This window comes from Ambystoma mexicanum, chromosome 6q (assembly GCF_040938575.1).
Source record: "Ambystoma mexicanum isolate Mex_15411 chromosome 6q, UKY_AmexF1_1, whole genome shotgun sequence".
NCBI classification, from domain to species: Eukaryota; Metazoa; Chordata; class Amphibia; order Caudata; family Ambystomatidae; genus Ambystoma; species Ambystoma mexicanum.
In genome coordinates this window covers 385,764,804-385,789,535 of record NC_090937.1, presented here as the reverse complement: position 1 = coordinate 385,789,535, position 24,732 = coordinate 385,764,804, and positions in this window count along the sequence as shown.

The following is a 24,732-nucleotide window of genomic DNA, read 5'->3' as shown; positions in this document are numbered from 1 at the left end:
CTAAATGTAGGTCACATTTGGGAAAAGAAAGGGTTGTGAGACAAAGGGCACCAGCAAATGGGTCAAAACGTTATGAAAACCACACAAACACAACACATGGCCTACCATCCCGCGTTCCCACAGGTGTGTGTGTGGGTGCACCTACCTGGCCGCCAAGGGGAAAGCCTAAAACACAAGTAACCCCAAGTCTGTTTTCAGAGCGAAATCTCAGACATTCTGCCGACCGGCACAACGTACAGATATGGGCCTCTGGTGTCCAAGCCACTGAGGAAAACAGGGAACCCCATGCATTTCCGAAAAGAGGACACCCGTGGGAATCCGCAGAGGTAAGATTTGTGCACATCGCCCCAGATTTTATTACCCAGACAGCCCTGCAAAGTCCGAAATGTGGGGTAAAAAACGCTTTTTCCGCACATTTCACTCGACGCACCAATCGAAACACGCCCCCAACAACACATGGCCTACCGTCCCGCGTTCCCACAGGTGTCCCGATGAAAACGGTACCTCACATGCGTTGGTGCACCTACCTGGCTGGCAAGGGGCAAGCCGAAAACGCAAGCAACACCCAGTCTGTTTGCAGAGGGGAATCTCAGCCATTCTGCCGACCGGCACAACATACAGATATGGCCCTCGGGTGTCCAAGCCACCAAGGAAAACAGGGAACCCCATGCATTTCCGACAAGAGGACACCCGTGGGAATCCGCAGAGGTATGATTTGCGCACATCGCCCCAAAATTTATTACCCAGACACCCCCGCAAAATCCAAAATGTGGGGAAAAAACGCATTTTCCGCACATTTCGCTCTGCGCACCCATCGAAACACACCCCGACAACACATGGACTACCGTCACGCATTCAAACAGGTGTCCCGATGAAAATGGTACCTCACATGTGTGAGTGCACCTACATGGCTGGCAATGGGCAAGCCGAAAACGCAAGCAACCGCCAGTCTGTTTGCAGAGGAGAATCTCAGCCATTCTGCCGACCGGCACAACATACAGATATGGGCCTCGGGTGTCCAAGGGACCAAGGAAAACAGGGAACCCCATGCATTTCCGAAAAGAGGACACCCGTGGGAATCCGCAGAGGTATGATTTGCGCACATCGCCCCAGAATTTATTACCCAGACACCTCCGCAAAGTCCGAAATGTGGCGAAAAAACGCATTTTCCGCACATTTCGCTCGACGCACCCATCGAAACACGCCCCCAACAACACATGGCCTACTGTCACGCATTCCCACAGGTGTCCCGATGAAAACGGTACCTCACATGTGTGGTTGCACCTACCTGGCCGCCAAGGGGAAAGCCAAAAACACAAGTAACCCTGTTAGGCAGAAACCTGTGCAGTTCCCTTAGGGAACACTGCAAAAGATTTAAGACTACAGGTATAGCAGTAAACCCACTTGGTAGCAGTCCGCACCACCCAGATTTACCTGGTAGCTGTGGCTGAGCAGTCAGACTTCCCTCAAGAAGAGTTAGGCAGTATGCGAAGTATACACAATAGGTACCTAAACACAATAGTACAAGCAAACACTGACCAGAGCTTGGTTTCAAAAGTATATAGTTATTTATTTTAAGAACACATACGTTGGAAACACTCTAGCAATATATAGTGAAACACTCTAAACACAGTTATATGGAAAGCAGTCCCAATCCTTATTCCTATCTAGACAACTCTAGGTTAACATCACATAATTCAAACAGAGGTGAGTGCTTAACTTTAGATGACACTCTAGTAGGTTCAAAGGAGGGAGAGAAAAAGCAGGAATAGGCGAAACACACCACTTTAAGGTCAAGAACACTTTCAATAGGCTCAAAGAAGCATAAAGTCACAGGTGAGCAAAAGTCACTAGGCAGGGCCCACTCTTAGAACAGACAGAGCGAACATGTGCCCAAGATCACACTGTTATTAGGGATTTAGAGTCTTGCAAAGAGTTCAGGCGGAGTTTAGAGAGGCTTAGAAAGTTTAGCCAGGGTGTCCCAGGCACTCCCAGGTTCGAAAGCCGGGGGCTAAAACTACCCCGTACAGTCGGTGGCAAGGGAAGCCAGGCGGAACACGGTACCTTAGACGGGAAGGATCCTCCAGCGGTGGCAGTTGTTCCAGGCAGTGGCAGCAAGGCTCGACGTCGGTCAGGGGAGAAGAAGTTCTCGCTGAAGAGCAGAAGAAGAAGGTCGTTGCACTGCCCGGGAAGAAACCAGCCGCGGAGTCCTCCGGTTAAAGGGTTGTACCGACTTTCGTGGTTGTGGTAAAAGTGTGGTATTCCGGTTGCCGGGGTGCTTGGCACGGGCAAGGCGGCCACGAGATACCTCGAAGAAGCGAAAAGAAGGTGAAAACTGGTTGTCCCCACCAGTCAAGGGAAGGAGCCACTCCGTTAAGAGTTCTCCTCGGTCGTTGGGAAAAGTGGTGAGACGGTTCAGCAGGGCTCCACCGGGTGGTGTCGTCGCAGCAGGTCGGCTCAGCTCTTCCCTCGTCGGATTCTTGGTCCTGTGGCGACTTCTGAAGTTCCAGTCCCCAAAGCCCTGCTTTTATGCAGCAAACCCCCATTCACCCAGCCTAGCTGTCACTCAAACATGCTAAGTGGTGAGCCGGCCGGCTCACCACTTGGGCCAATCAGGACGGAGTGCGACTTGAGTTACCAAGGTAACTCAGTCCAGGGTGCCTAAATCCCCCTCCACCCCTCCTAAGTACTCCAGACAGAGTGGCACCGCTTTGGAGGGCTTCTGTGGAGAAGCCCGCCAAAAGTGGGACAAAGGGCTCCACTTCGGGTCAGAGTTACAGAGGCGAAAGCCAACGCCATTTTTGAATCAAGTTTTGGCAAAAAATCCCAACCGGAGTTATAATAATAAATATATAAACCGGCGGTATGTTTGAGGCTACCGTAAATAAATAATTAAATGTGTTAGCCTAAAACAATGGGAAATCCCATAGGAAAATATTCGCGGTCGAATATAAAAAGTAGTTTCCACTGCCACCAGCCAAAACTCGATCAGGGGGGACGGAGACGTGCCCCCTTGACTAACAGACCCTGGGGCAATCGAATTGCCCCAGCCAGTACGTCCACAATATGATGGTTTGTACTGGTTCTGTTCAGGATTTAAGACTAGTAAAGTCTTTGGTGACTTTACATGCCCTGGGAGACAGTAGTCAGTCCCAGGGTATGGAGTCTATGTTGGGGAGTCCCTAGGACACCCCTGGGTTACGGCACAGAGGGTGCTGTGTGTGATGCCGGAAATGCATCTGAGGGACAGGGCCTCTGAATCCTTGTCCTTTTTCTGTTTTTACCGTGTGTTCTGTCATGTTTTCTGCCCAGGAGTCCATGAGGGACTCCTGGCAGTGCAGCTCTCTTTTGGTTTGGTGAACAGACCCATGGGATACCCTTATGGCACCCATGGGTAGGGGTACAACCCTGTGCCCCTAGTGTATGTTTTTGGGCACCTGTGGGTGGCCCACAGAGCAGGGTATGGGCTGGTGGCAGCTCCATGCTGAATTTGACAGGTGCTCTGGGTGTCCTCCATTTTGGGATACCCAGGCCCTGCCATTGGAATCAGTTGATTCCTGATAGGAAACAAGATGGCCCCTGTGGCCTCTTGCTTTCTATTGCCTGTTATCTTGTTTTTCCCAAAGTCCTGGGAAGCCCTGACTCTGTCCCTTCCCCCTGACTGGCTGTTGGGTGGAAGTTCCATATATGGTGTTGTTGTGAAGGCCCAGCTAGACTGACTGGAGCCTTCCCAGTGACTGTATGTTGTGGGTACCTCCTGTGGGTGGGACCTGGGTGAATGGAGTGTGTGACCAATATACACTCCTTGTTGTGGTTGTCTGGTTTCTGGCATGAGAGACAAAGACTGAGACAGCCCTGCCCGAAACTGGCCTGAATGCAGTGTGTAGTGTTGAATGGCTGGGTACTTGTCCCAATCCACATTCCTTGTTGTGAGTGTCTGAAAGGGAGGAGTGTGGCCTGAATGCACTGTGTGCCTGATTGGCTGACTGACTGCATGAATGCCCTTCTGTGTGATTGGCTGCTGTGTGTGTGCCAGCAGTGTGGATGAGAGACAGAATAGTATATCTGGGGACCTCTCACCACTGGAAATTGTTCAGAAGCATTCAGAAGCTGAGTCTCCACTCAAGAGTAACTGGATTTGCTGATCCTCGACGTCCAGCTGGAAGAAGAAGACTTGCTGTGGCATTTGCTTCGACGGAACTGAAGGTTGTCGAAATCGTCGAGGACTGACCCGAGAGAGGACCTGGTAAGGCGCCCTCTTCCCGTGCTCCGAGGGACCATCGAGCACCGCTGAATCTTCGCCGAAGCGCCCTGGAAGTCAGACCCTCGAAAGGCTGCCGACCCGAGACGGGACCGCCGAGGAGATCGAAGTGAAGCACCCGGACCTCGACGCTGTCGAAGTCCATTGCCGTCGACCAGGGTTCGCAGGCCTGTGTAACCGCTGGAGGCCCGTCGAAGTTGTGTTGCCCAGCCGTGGGAACCACTTGACGCCGTGCCGCCGACGACCGGAGCCGTCCGCTCCTTGCCTAAGAACATTTGACTCGAAGGACTCCCTCGTCCGCACCGTCGACCGCTTTTGCCCTGCCGGAGAAAGTCGAGGACGACCAACGCGCCGAGGAGAATCCGCCGGTGGGTTTCCCGCCACCTCACGATCCCAAAGACTCGAGCGACTCGACGCCCTTGCTGGGCTCCCGTCTCTACAATCTTTGCGGTCCAGAACTATTGTCATCGAGGTGCCCCGCACACCTCCGCCTTGCAGGACGCCGACGCCCCGACGCCGACGAGCACCGCTCGGACGAAGCTGCCGCCTCTTCGACATCGTTCTACCTCGTTTGTCGACGGACGTTCGACGCCCCGTGCCTCCCGCTTTAAAGGGAAGGCATTCAAGAAGGGCCGTCGATTCCCCGTCGCCGAACCCCGAGGTCTTCGACGTTTCTCGACGCCTCTCGACGATCCGTGACTCCTGCTTTAAAGGGGGTCATTCAAGAAGGATCTGTCGACGCCTCTTCGAAGAACTCGACTCCACCAGGTACATTGGGGGGGTAAAAACATTGTAGGAGAGAATAAGACTGTTGAACAATATATGGACTGGGCTTGTGTCATATCCCTTTATTTTACAGGTTGCCCAGGTGGGGGGATCTCCACACAGAACTGTGTCCAGTAGCGAGGGCCAGTATTCTGCCTATTGTTTCAACCCTCTGTTATCTCTCCTCTCTCTATTGCTGGTTTCCTTCTTATTGATCTGTGTGCCATTTTTAACAGTATTGTGAATGCACTTTAATGAGGTCTAATATTAGTGGTACCACTTTAGAATTGTAGATATTTACCATTATTGGTTTTCCTGAGCACCAAGTGCGTTGTTGTGATAAGTGTACATAACCCTTGAATATTAATTATATAAAGACTGTGTTTTCAGTAATACAGTGTGTGGACATTCCTTTGTGGGGGGCTTGGGGATACACTGTACTTAAGAACCAGCCTGCATCACCTCCTGAGAAGCTAGGCCTTGATTGCTCGTCCATTGCTACCACAATCGAGAATCTTGGCTGGGGTCCTCTGTGCCTCTCCTCTACCATATAGAGAGCGGAAGTACAGACCCCCCCACCGGTCTTGACAAGCTGGTGGCAGCGGTGGGATGCTTATGGTTTTAAGACTCAGTGTATAACCGTGCCACTTACAAAATATCCGCACTTTATTAGATTAAGGTTTGGGTGTGTACCAAATAACTGCATTACAGGCAATGGAGCCCATTGCAAATGGTAAATTGACTCGGATGAGCTTAGAGGCTCTCCAGAGTGCTTGTGAAGCCAGGGAGTTGGACTTTGTGGATAAGTCTAGGGCTGAGCTGACAGCTGCCCTGGTGGACTACCAGACTGATGGTGAAACCCTTGATGAAGGGGGGGATGCAACCAGTGAGGACTCTGCCCCTGGGGTTGTCGCTGAATCTGTTTCTGGGAATGCCACCATTCCTGCTGCCTCTGTTCCAAACCCCAGCAATTCCATGGAACTTGAGTTATTAAGGATGAAATTGGCCTTTGAATATCGCAAGTTGGAAATAGAAGCTGAGCTTAAGAAAGAGGAGCTGGCACAGCAAGTGGAACTCAAGAATAGGGATCTTGCGCTCAAAGACAAGGACACTGAATGTCAGAGAATCCAGCTAGAGAGAGCTAGAGTGGAGACTTCAGCTAGACCAATTGAGAGTGGCAGGTCCCCAGCCACCAAGTTTATGAAAGATTTGGTTGGTGTGTTTGTGGAGGGTTCAGATATCCTCCAATGGATTGAAGCGTTTGAAATGGCTTGTGCAATTCATGATGTAGATAAAAGAGATTGGGCTAAGTGTTTGTTAAGCAGAGTGCCTCAAACTGGATATGACTGTATTCTGAAGCTGAGTGTGGAAGAAAGGGGTCAGTATGAGTGTATGAAGTCTGCTTTGATTGCCAAGTTTGGCAAGACACCTACCCAATACCTTAAAAGGTTCAGGGATTTTAAGAAAAGAGAGAATGTGTCTTGGGTTGACTGGGTGAGTACTGCGCACATGAACATGATGGGGTGGATTGACGGTTACAAGGTGAAAACTTTTGTTGAGTTGTCCCACCTCTTGTTTTTTGAGCATTTTTCTGAAGCCTGTTCACCAGAGCTGCGTCAGTATGTGGCTGACCAGAACATTTTGGACCCCTTTAAGCTGGCTAGGTTGGCTGACAAGTGGGTCTCCCACCGGGTGTCCCCTAAAGACTCCAGTGGGAAGGACAAGGACAAAGAAAAGGGGACCTCTCAGAAAGCTGAGGAGTCCCAAAAGCAATCACAGTCGGGTAAACCAAAACCTTCCTCTCCTAAGACCCAAAAATCTGGTGGGGATAAGTCCTCTGTGGGTGGGAATAAGAGTAGTGGTCCACCTGCTGCAAAGCAGGTTCTCAGTGGTTCCAGTACCGTACCCCGCACTCCTGGCAATTGTTGGGATTGTGGGGCTCTGGATCACAAAAGGGGTGACCCCAAGTGTAAAGGTAAGGCACTTGGAGTACAGGCTGTCAGCCTGACCTACCCTTACCCCGTGGCTGAGGTGGAGGCCACTGTCCTCCCCTCCTCTACAGGAATCACATTTGGTGCTCCGGTAGAGATTTCCTTAGTGTCCCTTGGGGCCTGGGACCAGTACGCAGAAGTACTGGCAACTATCCCGCAGAACACCCGTAGGTTTTTGAGAAGTGTCCTCTTGAATGGCCAGCCTTCTACTGGTTTGAGAGACACTGGGGCAAGCATGACAGTGGTGGACAGGACCCTGCTCAAGCCAGAGGACTATGTAGGTGCTCCTCTGAGAACCACCAGGTTAGCTGGTGGGCCTCCCAAATTATCGCCTGTAGCCCTAGTCACACTCATGATTGGAGACAAGACAGCAAAGCTTCCTGTCCTGGTTCAGGACAATGTCCCTGCTAACATTCTGTTAGGAAATGATCTAGTAGAGTTGGGGTTGATCTCGGATGGTCTTCCCATGACTGCTGCTGCAGTCACTAGGTCACAGGTGACACCGGGTCTGGCTGTGAGTCAGGTACCCGAGCCAAAGGCGAGGCCTAAGGCAAGAAGAAGGAAGACCAAGAAGGCCACCTCTGTGGAGGGAACACCTTCTCTTCCTGCTGTTCCGACAGCACCCATTGGGATCCATGCTCCGGACGGGCTGGGTCCAGCGGAAAACCCAAACTCAACTCCTGTGGGAGAAGAGACAGAAGACTCTCCTGTGGGAGAGGTTCTCAACCCGGAGGATCATCCCGACCTTCAATGCTTGTTAGCTGAAGGGGGACCCTCCCGGGCAGACTTCTGTAAGGGACAGAGAGAGTGCCACTCTCTCGAGGGCCTGAGGAAACAGGCCCTGTCCCAGGCACAAGGTGGAGTGCCTAGGACATTCAAGATTTATTGGGAGGGTGAGCTCCTTGTTAGTGAGCCCACTAAGCCCGAACCTGGTGCCCGCAAGAGGTTGGTGGTACCCCAGGTTTACAGGCCCTTCCTACTGCAGTTGGCGCATGAGGTGCCCTTGGCTGGTCATCTTGGGACCAAGAAGACTAAGCAGAGGCTCTCTGCCCATTTCTACTGGCCACGGATGGGAGTAGAGGTGGAGTCCCACTGCAGGACCTGCCCAACTTGTCAGTTGTCTGGCAAGACTGGAGGCAGGGTCATTGCCCCACTGCAGCCATTACCAGTGGTTGGCACACCATTTGAGAGGGTGGGCATCGACATCGTCGGTCCCCTTGACCCTCCCACTTCAGGTGGACATCGGTTCATCCTGGTCTTGGTAGATCATGCCACCAGGTACCCTGAGGCAATACCCCTTCGGACTGTTACTGCCAAGGTGGTTGCCAGGGCTCTCCTGGGCATTTTCACCCGTGTTGGATTCCCCAAGGAGGTTGTCTCTGACCGAGGATCCAACTTCATGTCTAGTTACATGAAAACCATGTGGAAAGAGTGCGGGGTAACCTACAAGTTCTCCACCTCTTACCACCCCCAGACCAATGGTCTGGTTGAGAGATTTAACAAAACTCTCAAGGGCATGCTAGGTGCTTTGGAAGAGCCCCTAAGGAGGAAATGGGATCTCCTCCTGCCATGCCTGCTGTTTGCTTACAGAGAGGTACCTCAAGAGGGTGTTGGTTTCAGCCCCTTTGAGTTACTCTTTGGACATCCCGTGAGGGGGCCCCTCGCCTTGATCCGAGAAGGCTTGGAAGCCACCCCTCCAGGTCCCGCCAAGCAAGTGGGGGACTATGTGTTAGGCCTCAGGCGGAGGATGACACAAATGATGGGTCAGGCAACAGCAAATCTCAAGGCCAGCCAGGAATTGAATAAGTACTGGCATGACCTGAAAGCTTCGCAAGTGGATTGGACTCCGGGACAGGAAATCCTTGTGATGGAGCCTACCAAGCCTAGAGCTTTGGCAGACAAGTGGACTGGACCCTTCAGGATCATCTCCAAGATGGGCGAAGTCAATTATCTGGTGGACATGGGAGCCTCTGGGGTAGCCCCCCAGGTATTCCATGTCAACAGGCTCAAGCCTTTCCACAGGCGAGCAGAGGTCTCATGTCTCTTGCTAGCTTCAGGGCAAGAAGAGGATGAGAGTGAGCCCCTTCCTGATTTGCTGCATAGCAACCCTCAGGATGGCTCAGTGGAGGGAGTACAACTCTCTCCCGATTTGACAACAGAGCAGCAGAGGGCCTGCCGGGCTTTGCTCCAGCAGTATGCCCCTCTTTTTTCACTGACACCGGGCCTTACACCGTGGTGTAAGCACGAAATTGACACTGGTGACAGTGTGCCTGTCAAAAGCAGGAGCTATCGTATGTCAGATACCGTCAAAAACCACATCCAGGCTGAGGTCGCCAAGATGTTGGATCTGGGTGTTATTGAACCCTCCACCAGTCCCTGGTCCAGTCCAGTGGTCCTTGTCCCCAAGGCAAGTTCCCCGGCGGGTACCAAGGATTGGAGGTTCTGTGTGGACTACCGAGGAGTCAATGCCGTCACCAAAACTGACGCGCACCCATTGCCCAGGGCTGATGAGCTCGTGGACACTATAGGTGCTGCCAAATTTGTGAGCACCTTTGACCTTACCTCAGGCTATTGGCAAATAGCTCTGACGGACCATGCCAAGGAAAAGACGGCATTCTCCACACCTGAGGGACTCTACCAGTTTAGGGTCATGCCCTTTGGGTTGAAGAATGCCCCTGCCACCTTCCAGAGATTGGTCAACCATGCGCTCAGTGGGCTGGAAGCCTTTTGTGTGGCTTACTTAGACGACATTGCCGTCTACAGTTCCACCTGGGAAGAGCATTTGACACATCTGGATAAGGTGTTGCAGGCCTTGAAAAGGGCTAACCTCACTATCAAGGCCACCAAGTGCCAGATAGCTCAGGGGAAAGTTACCTATCTTGGTCATGAGGTAGGAGGGGGTCAAATCCAACCTCTCTCCAGTAAAGTACAGGACGTACAGAACTGGGAGACTCCCACTACTCAAACCCAGGTGAGAGCCTTTTTGGGCCTCACTGGGTACTATCGCAATTTCATGGCAGACTATGGAACCATAGCTGCACCCCTGACAGCTCTAACTTCACCCAAACAGCCTAGGAAGGTTAATTGGACTGAAGACTGTCAGAGGGCCTTTGATGGCTTGAAAGAAAGTCTGTGTAGGGCACCTGTGTTGAGTGCGCCTGACTACAGCCGACCCTTTATCGTCCAGACGGATGCCTGCGACACCGGAATTGGAGCTGTCTTGTCCCAGTTAGATGACAAAGGGAGAGAACATCCTATCATATTCATCAGTAGACAACTCAAGGGTAGAGAACTTAGGTGGGCTACTGTTGAAAAGGAATGTTTTAGTATAGTTTGGAGCCTTAGGCGTTTTAGGCCCTACCTTACGGGGTCCACCTTCAAGGTCCAAACAGATCATAAGCCCCTGAAGTGGCTTATGCAGATGAAGGGTGAGAATCCGAAATTGCTCAGGTGGTCGATTAGCCTACAAGGGCTAGACTTCACCATAGAGCACAGACCAGGGAAGAGTCACGATAATGCAGATGGCCTTTCCAGAAGGTATGTTGACCGTCTGGATGAGGGTGTCTATCCCGTGGGAGATTAGGCACCCTCCACCTCAGTCTGGGGGGGGCGACTGTGATGCCGGAAATGCATCTGAGGGACAGGGCCTCTGAATCCTTGTCCTTTTTCTGTTTTTACCGTGTGTTCTGTCATGTTTTCTGCCCAGGAGTCCATGAGGGACTCCTGGCAGTGCAGCTCTCTTTTGGTTTGGTGAACAGACCCATGGGATACCCTTATGGCACCCATGGGTAGGGGTACAACCCTGTGCCCCTAGTGTATGTTTTTGGGCACCTGTGGGTGGCCCACAGAGCAGGGTATGGGCTGGTGGCAGCTCCATGCTGAATTTGACAGGTGCTCTGGGTGTCCTCCATTTTGGGATACCCAGGCCCTGCCATTGGAATCAGTTGATTCCTGATAGGAAACAAGATGGCCCCTGTGGCCTCTTGCTTTCTATTGCCTGTTATCTTGTTTTTCCCAAAGTCCTGGGAAGCCCTGACTCTGTCCCTTCCCCCTGACTGGCTGTTGGGTGGAAGTTCCATATATGGTGTTGTTGTGAAGGCCCAGCTAGACTGACTGGAGCCTTCCCAGTGACTGTATGTTGTGGGTACCTCCTGTGGGTGGGACCTGGGTGAATGGAGTGTGTGACCAATATACACTCCTTGTTGTGGTTGTCTGGTTTCTGGCATGAGAGACAAAGACTGAGACAGCCCTGCCCGAAACTGGCCTGAATGCAGTGTGTAGTGTTGAATGGCTGGGTACTTGTCCCAATCCACATTCCTTGTTGTGAGTGTCTGAAAGGGAGGAGTGTGGCCTGAATGCACTGTGTGCCTGATTGGCTGACTGACTGCATGAATGCCCTTCTGTGTGATTGGCTGCTGTGTGTGTGCCAGCAGTGTGGATGAGAGACAGAATAGTATATCTGGGGACCTCTCACCACTGGAAATTGTTCAGAAGCATTCAGAAGCTGAGTCTCCACTCAAGAGTAACTGGATTTGCTGATCCTCGACGTCCAGCTGGAAGAAGAAGACTTGCTGTGGCATTTGCTTCGACGGAACTGAAGGTTGTCGAAATCGTCGAGGACTGACCCGAGAGAGGACCTGGTAAGGCGCCCTCTTCCCGTGCTCCGAGGGACCATCGAGCACCGCTGAATCTTCGCCGAAGCGCCCTGGAAGTCAGACCCTCGAAAGGCTGCCGACCCGAGACGGGACCGCCGAGGAGATCGAAGTGAAGCACCCGGACCTCGACGCTGTCGAAGTCCATTGCCGTCGACCAGGGTTTGCAGGCCTGTGTAACCGCTGGAGGCCCGTCGAAGTTGTGTTGCCCAGCCGTGGGAACCACTTGACGCCGTGCCGCCGACGACCGGAGCCGTCCGCTCCTTGCCTAAGAACATTTGACTCGAAGGACTCCCTCGTCCGCACCGTCGACCGCTTTTGCCCTGCCGGAGAAAGTCGAGGACGACCAACGCGCCGAGGAGAATCCGCCGGTGGGTTTCCCGCCACCTCACGATCCCAAAGACTCGAGCGACTCGACGCCCTTGCTGGGCTCCCGTCTCTACAATCTTTGCGGTCCAGAACTATTGTCATCGAGGTGCCCCGCACACCTCCGCCTTGCAGGACGCCGACGCCCCGACGCCGACGAGCACCGCTCGGACGAAGCTGCCGCCTCTTCGACATCGTTCTACCTCGTTTGTCGACGGACGTTCGACGCCCCGTGCCTCCCGCTTGAAAGGGAAGGCATTCAAGAAGGGCCGTCGATTCCCCGTCGCCGAACCCCGAGGTCTTCGACGTTTCTCGACGCCTCTCGACGATCCGTGACTCCTGCTTTAAAGGGGGTCATTCAAGAAGGATCTGTCGACGCCTCTTCGAAGAACTCGACTCCACCAGGTACATTGGGGGGGTAAAAACATTGTAGGAGAGAATAAGACTGTTGAACAATATATGGACTGGGCTTGTGTCATATCCCTTTATTTTACAGGTTGCCCAGGTGGGGGGATCTCCACACAGAACTGTGTCCAGTAGCGAGGGCCAGTATTCTGCCTATTGTTTCAACCCTCTGTTATCTCTCCTCTCTCTATTGCTGGTTTCCTTCTTATTGATCTGTGTGCCATTTTTAACAGTATTGTGAATGCACTTTAATGAGGTCTAATATTAGTGGTACCACTTTAGAATTGTAGATATTTACCATTATTGGTTTTCCTGAGCACCAAGTGCGTTGTTGTGATAAGTGTACATAACCCTTGAATATTAATTATATAAAGACTGTGTTTTCAGTAATACAGTGTGTGGACATTCCTTTGTGGGGGGCTTGGGGATACACTGTACTTAAGAACCAGCCTGCATCACCTCCTGAGAAGCTAGGCCTTGATTGCTCGTCCATTGCTACCACAATCGAGAATCTTGGCTGGGGTCCTCTGTGCCTCTCCTCTACCATATAGAGAGCGGAAGTACAGACCCCCCCACCGGTCTTGACACTGTGTAACCCACATCACAAAAATACATGAGGCCCTATGGAGTAAAAGACCCCATAGCCCATTCAACACAAGGTTTAACCAAGAAAACACACTTCAACATGCCCAAGGGTGAGGGTAAAAGAGTCTCACTCTTGGCAGGAGAAAAAAAGAAACCCTAGAAATCCAGCAAAGCTGCTGGGGGACTCACTAGGTAGGGAAATTCAGCCTAAACAGAGAATTCTCTCTAACACTCGCCCCCCACAGACTAAGGGACAGGAGGATTTAATCCACTCCTGGATGAACCTCATACCTCTAGTCGATGATATACATCCTAGAGAGTCCATCAGCATTTTGATGGTGACACCCTGACCTGTGCTCAATGGTGAAATCAAACCCTTGCAGGCAGATCGACCATCTCAATAGTTTTGGATTCTCCCCTTTCATTTGCATTAACCATCTCAAGGGTTGGTGGTCAGTCTGAATAACAAAAGTAGAACCATACAAGTATGGCCTAAACTTCTTCAGTGCCCACACAATAGCAAAGCATTCTCTTTCGATTGTTGCCCACCTTGTCTCAGGATCCTTCAGTTTTCTACTGATGAAGCAAATGGGGTGCTCCCTACCCTTCTCATCCAGTTGGCTTAGAACTGCACCTATACCTACATTGGAAGCATCAGTTTGTACAATGAAAGTTTGGTGGTAGTCAGGAGCTCTTAATACTGGAGCTTGGCAAAGAGCTCTCTTCAGTTTTTCAAAGGCCTGATTGCACTCCTCATTCCATTTTACCTTTTTAGGGAATATAGGAGAGGAAATTACATTCAGTGGAGAAGCTATGGTCCCATAGTTCTCAATGAAATTCCTGTAATACCCAGTGAGGCCTAGGAAGGCTCTCACTTGGGTTTGAGTAGTTGGTGTTGTCCAATTTTGCACAGCTTCAATTTTGCTGAGCAAAGGCCTTATTTCTCCACCTCCTACCTCATGTCCAAGGTAGACCACTTTACTTTGACCAATCTGGCACTTACTGGCTTTGATTGTCAAATGGGCCTGTTCAAGGGCCTGCAACACATGTCCTAGGTGGTCCACATGTTCCTCTCAGGAGTGGCTGAAGACTGCAATGTCATCCAAGTATGCCATGCAGAAATCTTCCATCCCAGCCAGAACTTGGTTCACCATCCTTTGGAATGTGGCAGGTGCATTTTTTAATCCAAAAGGCATGACCTTAAACTGGTACAAGCCAACTGGGGTTGAAAATGCAGTTTTCTCCTTGGCATGGTCTGTCAGGGCTATTTGCCAATAGCCTGACGTAAGATCAAATGTGCTGAGGTACTTGGCTGCACCAAGTTTATCCACCAACTCATCTGTCCTGGGCAAAGGGTGGGCATCAGTCTTGGTGACTGCATTTAGAGCTCTATAGTCCACACAGAATCTCAAGTCTTTGGATCCTGCCTTTGGTACTAACACAACTGGGCTAGACCATGGACTAGTAGAGGGCTCTATTACCCCGAGATCAAGCATCTTCTTGACCTCTCCTTTGATGTGGGTTCTGATGTGTTCTGACATTCTGTACCCTCTGCTTTTGACTGGCAGACAGTCACCAGTGAGTATATCATGCTGGCCCCAAGGGGTCAAGCCTGGTGACAGTGAGAACAGGGAGGCAAACTGATTTAACATAGATTTGCACTCCTCTTGTTGCTCAGGTGTCAGGTCTGAAGAGAGATTGACTCCTTCAACTTTCTCGTCTAAAGGCACACCTCTGAGGAGATCAGGGAGAGATTCACTCTCTTCTTCCTCTGCAGCTGAAGCTAGAAGCAAGGCTCCTACGTCAGGTCTGGAGATGTATGCTTTTAGTCTGTTGGTGTGGAAGACTCTAGGAGCTTCCCTGGGTCTGCCCAGATCCACCAGATAGTTGACCTCTCCAAGTTTTCCCACTATCTTGAAGGGTCCCATCCATTTGTCTTGCAAGGCCCTCTGCCTTGTTGGGAGCATAACTAGAACTAGCTGGTCTTGAGTAAACTCAACCATGTTAGCCTTCTGGTCATGCCAATGTTTGACCAGAGCTTGACCAGCTTTCAAGTTGTCACTTGCTTCTGCCATCATGTGTGACATTCTCCTCCGGAGACCTATCACATAGTCAGTCACTCTGACTGGCTTGAGGGGAGGAGCACCTTCCAATCCCTCCTTAATCAGGGCCAATGGACCTCTGACTGGATGGCCATAGAGAAGCTCAAAGGGAGAATAACCTACTCCCTCCTGAGGGACTTCTCTATAAGCAAAGAGAAGGCATGGCAGTAGAAGGTCCCACTTCTTCCTAAGGGGTTCCTCTAAAGCACCTATCATGCTCTTCATGGTTCTGTTAAACCTTTCAACCAACCCGTTTGTCTGAGGGTGGTATGCTGTTGAGAACTTGTAAGTAACTCCACAGGTTTTCCACATGGCTTTCATGTAGTGGGACATAAAGTTTGACCCCCTGTCAGAGATTACTTCCTTAGGAAACCCAACCCTGGTAAAAAAACCAAGGAGGGCCTTAGCCACAGCCGGAGCCGTAACAGTCCTCATAGGAATTGCCTCAGGGTACCTAGTAGCATTGTCTACTACAACAAGTATAAACCTGTTGCCTGAGGAGGTTGGGGGATCAAGGGGACCAACAATGTCAATCCCTACCCTCTCAAATGGGACTCCCACAACTGGGAGAGGCACTAAAGGTGCCACATTCTTGGAACCAACCTTACCAGAAGTCTGGCAGGTATGGCAGCTCTTACAATATCTATCTACTTCAGCCCCCATCTTTGGCCAATAAAAGTAGAGAGAGAGCCTTTCCTTGGTCTTCTTGAAACTCAAGTGACCAGCCAAAGGTATCTCATGGGCTAATTGTAAGAACTGGTGTCTGTTCTCTTGGGGGACTACAAGGCGCTTGTAGTCTCCAGGTTCAGACTCAGTTGGTTCACTATAGAAGAGCCCATCTTCCCAGTGTAACCTATACTTCCCAGGCTCTTGCCCATCAGCCTGAGAAGCTGCCTGGTGGCGGAGACCTTCCAGAGTTGGACATTCTCTTTGCCCCTTACGAAAAGCCGCCCTGCTAGGTCCACCTTCTGCCAGTAAAGACTGCAGCTCAGGATGGTCCTCAGGGTCCAAATCTCCAATAAGGTTTGGGCCTCCTTCTAGCTCTTCCTCAGAGTCTATCTCAACCACACAGGGTTGTGCCTCCCTCTCAGCCTCAGCTGGGGGAGGAGTTACAGGTGTAACTTTGGACAACCTAGGGGAAGTCCTTGTTGGAAGCACTGGAGTGCTTGCTGCTGGCTTTTTCCTAGGAGTCTTGGGTTGCCCCTTTGCTCCTGATCTGGTTGTTACTGCAGTAAGTTGCTCCAGTGGGAGAGGAGTGATTTCTGTCATCATCTCCTGAGATAACCCTCTCAGGGTTTTCTCTCTTGCAGGTTTTGTGAACTCCTGTAACCTCTTGCTAGGTGGTCTGGGGGTATGTGACACAACTCCAAGAGCTTTGAGGTCATTACCCAACAGAACCCTACCTGGCACTTCACATTGTACACTGACAGGTATTTTTACAGCCATATCATTACATTGGATGAGAACTGGTAACTGGGGACACATCTGCACAGGCCCACCAGCTAACTTGGTGAGGCATTTGGGTGCCTTAGCAACATCCTCTGCCTTGAAAAATGATTCATCCACCACAGTTATGCTGGCTCCAGTGTCCCTAATGGCAGGAGTCTCCTGACCATTCACCTGGACACTGTCCTTATAATACTCTTTAGTATTATATGGGATAGAGTTATAGACATCTAAGTTCTGTTGTTCCCACAACCCCAGAGAGACTAAAGAAACACTAGCTGAGACTCCAGTGGGTTCATCAGCCAGTAATAGAAAGTTTCCACTTGCCATATGTACTTCCTCTTCTGGAGCGAAGGCTAAGGAGGCAAGCTGGACCCCTGAAGGTTTACCCTTACATCTGGGATCTCCTTTCACATGGTCAGTAGCCTTACAAACAAAGCATGAGCCAAAGGCTCGCTGGAATGGAGGCTTGTTCTGACCTCCTTCTGGTCTGGGACCAGAAGGTATATTAGCCTGATTCGGTTTCCCTTGTGGCTTACCCTTATAGTTTTGTTTGGGGCCCTCTTTGGAATTTGTAGTATTAGAATTTTCTTTGGAGTCCTTTTTAGGCTGTTTCTCCCCATCCTTTCTCTGAGTTACCCCAGAGTCCTTGTGAGTGGCCCTGTTGGCAACCCACAAGTCAGCAGCCCTAGCTAGTTTCCGGGAATCTAATTCCTTGGAATCAGCCAAGTGTTGTCTGAGCTCAGGAGAGCAGGCATCATAAATAGCCTCCAACATAAACAAATTCTTCATACCTTCATAAGTGTTCACCTTGTAACCCTTAATCCATCCCTCTAAGTTTTTCAACCCTTCACTCACCCAGGTAGCCCAAGGGGTACCATCATGCTTTTTGAGGCTCCTAAACCTCTTAAGATACTGGGAAGGGGTCTTCCCAAACCTAGCTATCAAAGCTAGTTTCACACATTCATAGTCCTTCTTATCCTCCTCCCCCATCTCCATTACCACATCAGTTGCAACAGGGGGACGCCTAGAGAACAACCAGGTGAGTAAGTCATTTCCTGTGATGTTCTGGAACCCATGATTATATTCAAACAGAGACAACCAATCCAACACATCCAACTTAGGCTCATACATACCAACCAATTCTTTAGGCATCCAGGGTCTTTTAGGACTGGAACTTCTAGAGGAGCCAGAGAGAGAAGCATTCTCAACAGACAATTTCTTCATTTCTAGCTCATGCTTGAGCTCCATTTCCCTTAGCCTTAGTTCCTTTTCAGTTTGAGCATTACGTTTTTTATACTCCAATTCTAGTTTCATTTTTTCTAGTTCATAGTACTGGGGACTAAATGTGGGACCTGGTAAAGGCCCAGTAGGCACAGCAGGTAGAGCAGGCAGAGGCCTAGGGGGGACAGTCACAACAGCCTCACCCTCCTCTTCTGACTCTTCCTCAAAATCATCAACATTTTGTTCTATGTCAATTTCAATACTGTCATCTGCAATTGCTGGAGTGGTAGGTTCCTCTGAACCATCACCCAGACTTTGGTTAGCTAACAATCTTTCAATCAGCTCCATTTTCTTGCCCTTAGTCATGAGATCCTTATGTTTACAGAGCACTCTTAAACAATCAGCAGTTTTGGCTGCAAGGGACTCTTGACTATAGCTTTCTATAACTGACATGTTAGAGGTTTACTTTTACAGTGCTAAGCTTTGTGGTTAGTTGCACTAAGGTATCTAAAGCACACCAAAATGTATACTCAATACAAATCCCACCGCTGTACACCAGTGTTAGGCAGAAACCTGTGCAGTTCCCTTAGGGAACACTGCAAAAGATTTAAGACTACAGGTATAGCAGTAAACCCACTTGGTAGCAGTCCGCACCACCCAGATTTACCTGGTAGCTGTGGCTGAGCAGTCAGACTTCCCTCAAGAAGAGTTAGGCAGTATGCGAAGTATACACAATAGGTACCTAAACACAATAGTACAAGCAAACACTGACCAGAGCTTGGTTTCAAAAGTATATAGTTATTTATTTTAAGAACACATAAGTTGGAAACACTCTAGCAATATATAGTGAAACACTCTAAACACAGTTATATGGAAAGCAGTCCCAATCCTTATTCCTATCTAGACAACTCTAGGTTAACATCACATAATTCAAACAGAGGTGAGTGCTTAACTTTAGATGACACTCTAGTAGGTTCAAAGGAGGGAGAGAAAAAGCAGGAATAGGCGAAACACACCACTTTAAGGTCAAGAACACTTTCAATAGGCTCAAAGAAGCATAAAGTCACAGGTGAGCAAAAGTCACTAGGCAGGGCCCACTCTTAGAGCAGACAGAGCGAAAATGTGCCCAAGATCACACTGTTATTAGGGATTTAGAGTCTTGCAAAGAGTTCAGGCGGAGTTTAGAGAGGCTTAGAAAGTTTAGCCAGGGTGTCCCAGGCACTCCCAGGTTCGAAAGCCGGGGGCTAAAACTACCCCGTACAGTCGGTGGCAAGGGAAGCCAGGCGGAACACGGTACCTTAGACGGGAAGGATCCTCCAGCGGTGGCAGTTGTTCCAGGCAGTGGCAGCAAGGCTCGACGTCGGTCAGGGGAGAAGAAGTTCTCGCTGAAGAGCAGAAGAAGAAGGTCGTTGCACTGCCCGGGAAGAAACCAGCCGCGGAGTCCTCCGGTTAAAGGGTTGTACCGACTTTCGCGGTTGTGGTAAAAGTGTGGTATTCCGGTTGCCGGGGTGCTTGGCACGGGCAATGCGGCCACGAGATACCTCGAAGAAGCGAAAAGAAGGTGAAAACTAGTTGTCCCCACCAGTCAAGGGAAGGAGCCACTCCGTTAAGAGTTCTCCTCGGTCGTTGGGAAAAGTGGTGAGACGGTTCAGCAGGGCTCCACCGGGTGGTGTCGTCGCAGCAGGTCGGCTCAGCTCTTCCCTCGTCGGATTCTTGGTCCTGTGGCGACTTCTGAAGTTCCAGTCCCCAAAGCCCTGCTTTTATGCAGCAAACCCCCATTCACCCAGCCTAGCTGTCACTTAAACATGCTAAGTGGTGAGCCGGCCGGCTCACCACTTGGGCCAATCAGGACGGAGTGCGACTTGAGTTACCAAGGTCACTCAGTCCAGGGTGCCTAAATCCCCCTCCACCCCTCCTAAGTACCCCAGACAGAGTGGCACCACTTTGGAGGGCTTCTGTGGAGAAGCCCGCCAAAAGTGGGACAAAGGGCTCCACTTCGGGTCAGAGTTACAGAGGCGAACGCCAACGCCATTTTTGAATCAAGTTTTGGCAAAAAATCCCAACCGGAGTTATAATAATAAATATATAAACCGGCGGTATGTTTGAGGCTACCGTAAATAAATAATTAAATGTGTTAGCCTAAAACAATGGGAAATCCCATAGGAAAATATTCGCGGTCGAATATAAAAAGTAGTTTCCACTGCCACCAGCCAAAACTCGATCAGGGGGGACGGAGACGTGCCCCCTTGACTAACAGACCCTGGGGCAATCGAATTGCCCCAGCCAGTACGTCCACAATATGATGGTTTGTACTGGTTCTGTTCAGGATTTAAGACTAGTAAAGTCTTTGGTGACTTTACATGCCCTGGGAGACAGTAGTCAGTCCCAGGGTATGGAGTCTATGTTGGGGAGTCCCTAGGACACCCCTGGGTTACGGCACAGAGGGTGCTGTGTAACCCACATCACAAAAATACATGAGGCCCTATGGAGTAAAAGACCCCATAGCCCATTCAACACAAGGTTTAACCAAGAAAACACACTTCAACATGCCCAAGGGTGAGGGTAAAAGAGTCTCACTCTTGGCAGGAGAAAAAAAGAAACCCTAGAAATCCAGCAAAGCTGCTGGGGGACTCACTAGGTAGGGAAATTCAGCCTAAACAGAGAATTTTCCCTAACAAACCCCATGTCTGTTTTCAGAGGGAAATCTCAGACATTCTGCCGACCGGCACAACGTACAGATCTGGGCCTCGGGTGTCCAAGCCACCGAGGAAAACAGGGAACCCCATGCATTTCCGAAAAGAGGACACCTGTGGGAATCCGCAGAGGTATGATTTGCGCACATCGCCCCAGAATTTATTACCCAGACAGCCCTGCAAAGTCTGAAATTGGGGAAAAACGCTTTTTGCACACATTTCGCTCGACGCACCCATCGAAACACGCCCCCAACAACACATTGCCTACCGTCCCACGTTCCCACAGGTGTCCCCGATGAAAACGGTGCCTCACATGTGTGGGTGCACCTACATGGCCGCCAAAGGGAAAGCCTAAAACACAAGTAACCCCAAGTCTGTTTTCAGAGCGAAATCTCAGACATTCTGCCAACCGGCACAACGTACAGATACGGGCCTCGGGTGTCCAAGCCACCGAGGAAAACAGGGAAACCCATGCATTTCGGAAAAGAGGACACCCGTGGGAATCCGCAGAGGTATGATTTGCGCACATCGCCCCAGATTTTATTACCCAGACAGCCCCGCAAAGTCCGATATGTGGAGAAAAAAACACTTTTTCCGCAGATTTCGCTCGACGCACCCATCGAAACACGCCCCCAACAACACATGGCCTACCGTCACGCGTTCCCACAGGTGTCCCGATAAAAACGGTACCTCACATCTGTGGGTGCACCTACCTGGCTGCCAAGGGGAAAGCCTAAAACACAAGTAACCCCAAGTCTGTTTTCAGAGCGAAATCTCAGACATTCTGCCGACCGGCACAACGTACAGATATGGGCCTCGGGTGTCCAAGCCACCGAGGAAAACAGGGAACCCCATGCATTTCCGAAAAGAGGACACCCGTGGGAATCCGCAGAGGTATGATTTGCGCACATCGCCCCAGAATTTATTACCCAGACAGCCCTGCAAAGTCCGAAATGTGGGTAAAAAAACGCTTTTTCCGCACATTTCGCTCGACGCACCCATCGAAACAAGCCCCCAACAACACATGGCCTACCGTCACGCGTTCCCACAGGTGTCCCAATGAAAACGGTACCTCACATGTGTGGGTGCACCTACCTGGCCGCGAAGGGGAAAGCCTAAAACACAAGTAACCCCAAGTCTGTTTTCAGAGTGAAATCTCAGACATTCTGCCGACCGGCACAACGTACAGATATGGGCCTCGGGTGTCCAAGCCACCAAGGAAAACAGGGAAACCCATGCATTTCCGAAAAGAGGACACCCGTGGGAATCCACAGAGGTATGATTTGCGCACATCGCCCTAGAATTTATTACCCAGAGAGCCCTGCAAATTCCGAAAAGTCGGGAAAAAAACGCTTTTTCCGCACATTTCGCTCGACGCCCCCTTCGAAACACGCCCACAACAACACATGGCCTACCGTCCCGCGTTCCCACAGGTGTCCCGATGAAAACGGTACCTCACATGCGTGGGTGCACCTACCTGGCTGGCAAGGGGCAAGCCAAAAACGCAAGCAACCCCCAGTCTGGTTGCAGAGGGGAATCTCAGCCATTCTGCCGACCGGCAGAACATACAGATATGGGTCTCGGGTGTCCAAGCCACCAAGGAAAACAGGGAACCCCGTGCATTTCCGAAAAGAGGACACCCGTGGGAATCCGCAGAGGTATGATTTGCGCACATCGCCCCAAAATGTATTACCCAGACACCCCCGCAAAATCCGAAATGTGGGGAAAAAAACGCATTTTCCGCACATTTCGCTCGGCGCACCCATCGAAACAGGCCTCAAACAACATATGGCCTACTGTCACGCGTTCCCACAGGTGTCCCGATGAAAACGGTACCTCACATGTGTGGGTGCACCTACCTGGCCGCCAAGGGGAAAGCCTAAAACACAAGTAACCCCACGTCTGTTTTCAGAGGGAAATCTCAGACATTCTGCCGACCGGCACAATGTACAGATCTGGGCCTCGGGTGTCCAAGCCATCGAGGAAAACAGGGAACCCCATGCATTTCCGAAAAGAGGACACCCGTGGGAATCCGCAGAGGTATGATTTGCGCACATCGCCCAGAATTTATTACCCAGACAGCCCTGCAAATTCCGAAATGTGGGGAAAAAAACGCTTTCTCTGCACATTTCGCTCGACGCACCCATCGAAACACGCCCCCAACAACACATTGCCTACCGTCCCGCGCTCCCACAGGTGCCCCGATGAAAACGGTACCCCACATGTGTGAGTGCACCTACCTGGCCGCCAAGGGGAAAACCTAAAACACAAGTAACCCCAAGTCTGTTTTCAGAGTGAAATCTCAGAAATTCTGCCGACCGGCACAACGTACAGATATGGGCCTCTGGTGTCCAAGCCATTGAGGAAAAGAGGGAACCCCATGCATTTCCGAAAAGAGGACACCCGTGGGAATCCGCAGAGGTATGATTTGTGCACATCGCCCCAGATTTTATTACCCAGACAGCCCTGCAAAGTCCGAAATGTGCGGAAAAAAACGCTTTTTCCGCACATTTCACTCGACGCACCCATCGAAACACACCCCCAACAACACATGGCCTACCGTCACGCGTTCCCACAGGTGTCCCGATGAAAACAGTACCTCACATGTGTGGGTGCACCTACCTGGCCGCCAAGGGGAAAGCCTAAAACACAAGTAAACCCAAGTCTGTTTTCAGAGGGAAATCTCAGACATTCTGCCGACCGGCACAACGTACAGATCTGGGCCTCGGGTGTCCAAGCCACCGAGGAAAACGGGGAACCCCATGCATTTCCGAAAAGAGGACACCTGTGGGAATCCGCAGAGGTATGATTTGCGCACATCGTCCCAGATTTTATTACCCAGACAGCCCTGCAAAGTCCGAAATGTTGGAAAAAAAACGCTGGTTCCGCACATTTCGCTCGACTCTGTGAGAGAACGGATCTCAACGACCGGTGGGGGGTGTCTGTACTCCCACTCCCTATATGATGGAGGAGAGGCACAGGAGACCCCAGCCAAGATTCTCTATTCAGTAGCAATGGTCGAGCAATCAAGGCCTAGCTTCTCAGGAGGTGATGCAGGCTGGTTCTTAAGTACAGTGTATCCCCCAAGCCCCCACAAAGGAATATCCACACTCTGTATTGGTTAGAACACAGTCTTTATATAATCAAAAGTTAAGGTTATGTACATTTATCATGATAACTCACTTTGTACTCTGGCAAAATCTACAATGACAAATATTTACAATCCTAAAGTGGTACCACCCTAGATCTCATTGAAGTGCATGAACAATACTGTACAATATCACACAGACCAATAGAGTGAGACCAGCAATAGAGAGAGGAGAGAAAATAAGATGGTTGAGCAATAGGCAGAATACTGACCCCTACCACTAGGCACAGTTCTGTGTGGAGATCCCCCCACCTGGGCAACCTGTAAAGAAAGATATAGTACCAGCCCAGTCCGTATATTGCTCTGCAAGTCTTATTCCCTCCTATAATGTTTTTACCCCCCCAATGTACCTGGTGGAGTCGAGCTCCTCGAAGCGGCGTCGACAAACATCGAGGGACTCGCTGTTCGACGACGGGGAATCGACGGCCCTTCTTGAATGCCTTCCCTTTCAAGAGGGAGGCACGGGGCGTCGAACGTCCGTCGACGAACGAGGTAGAACGATGTCGAAGAGGCGGCAGCTTCGTCCTAGCGGTGCTCGTCGGCGTCGAGACGTCGGCGTCCTGCAAGGCGGAGGTGTGCGGGGCACCTCGATGACAATAGTTCTGGACCGCAAAGATTGTAGAGACGGAAACCCAGCAAGGGCGTCCAATCGTCCAAGTCTTTGAGGTCGTTGGGTGGCGGGAAACCCACCGGCAGGTTACTACTTGGCACGTTGGTCGTCCTCGACTTTCCCCGACAGGATAAGCGGTCGACGAAGCGGTCGAGAGAGTCCTTCGATAGAATGTTCTTAGGAAAAGGAGCGGACGGCTCCGGTCGTCGGCGGCACGGCGTCAAGTGGTTCCCACGGCTGGGCAACACAACTTCGACGGGCCTCCAGCGGTTCCACAAACCTGCGAACCCTGGTCGACGGCAATGGACTTCGACGGCGTCGATGCCCGGTGTTAGGGAGAATTCTCTGTTTAGGCTGAATTTCCCTACCTAGTGAGTCCACCAGCAGCTTTGCTGGATTTCTGGGGTTTCTTTTTTTCTCCTGCCAAGAGTGAGACTCTTTTACCCTCACTCTTGGACATGTTGAAGTGTGTTTTCTTGGTTAA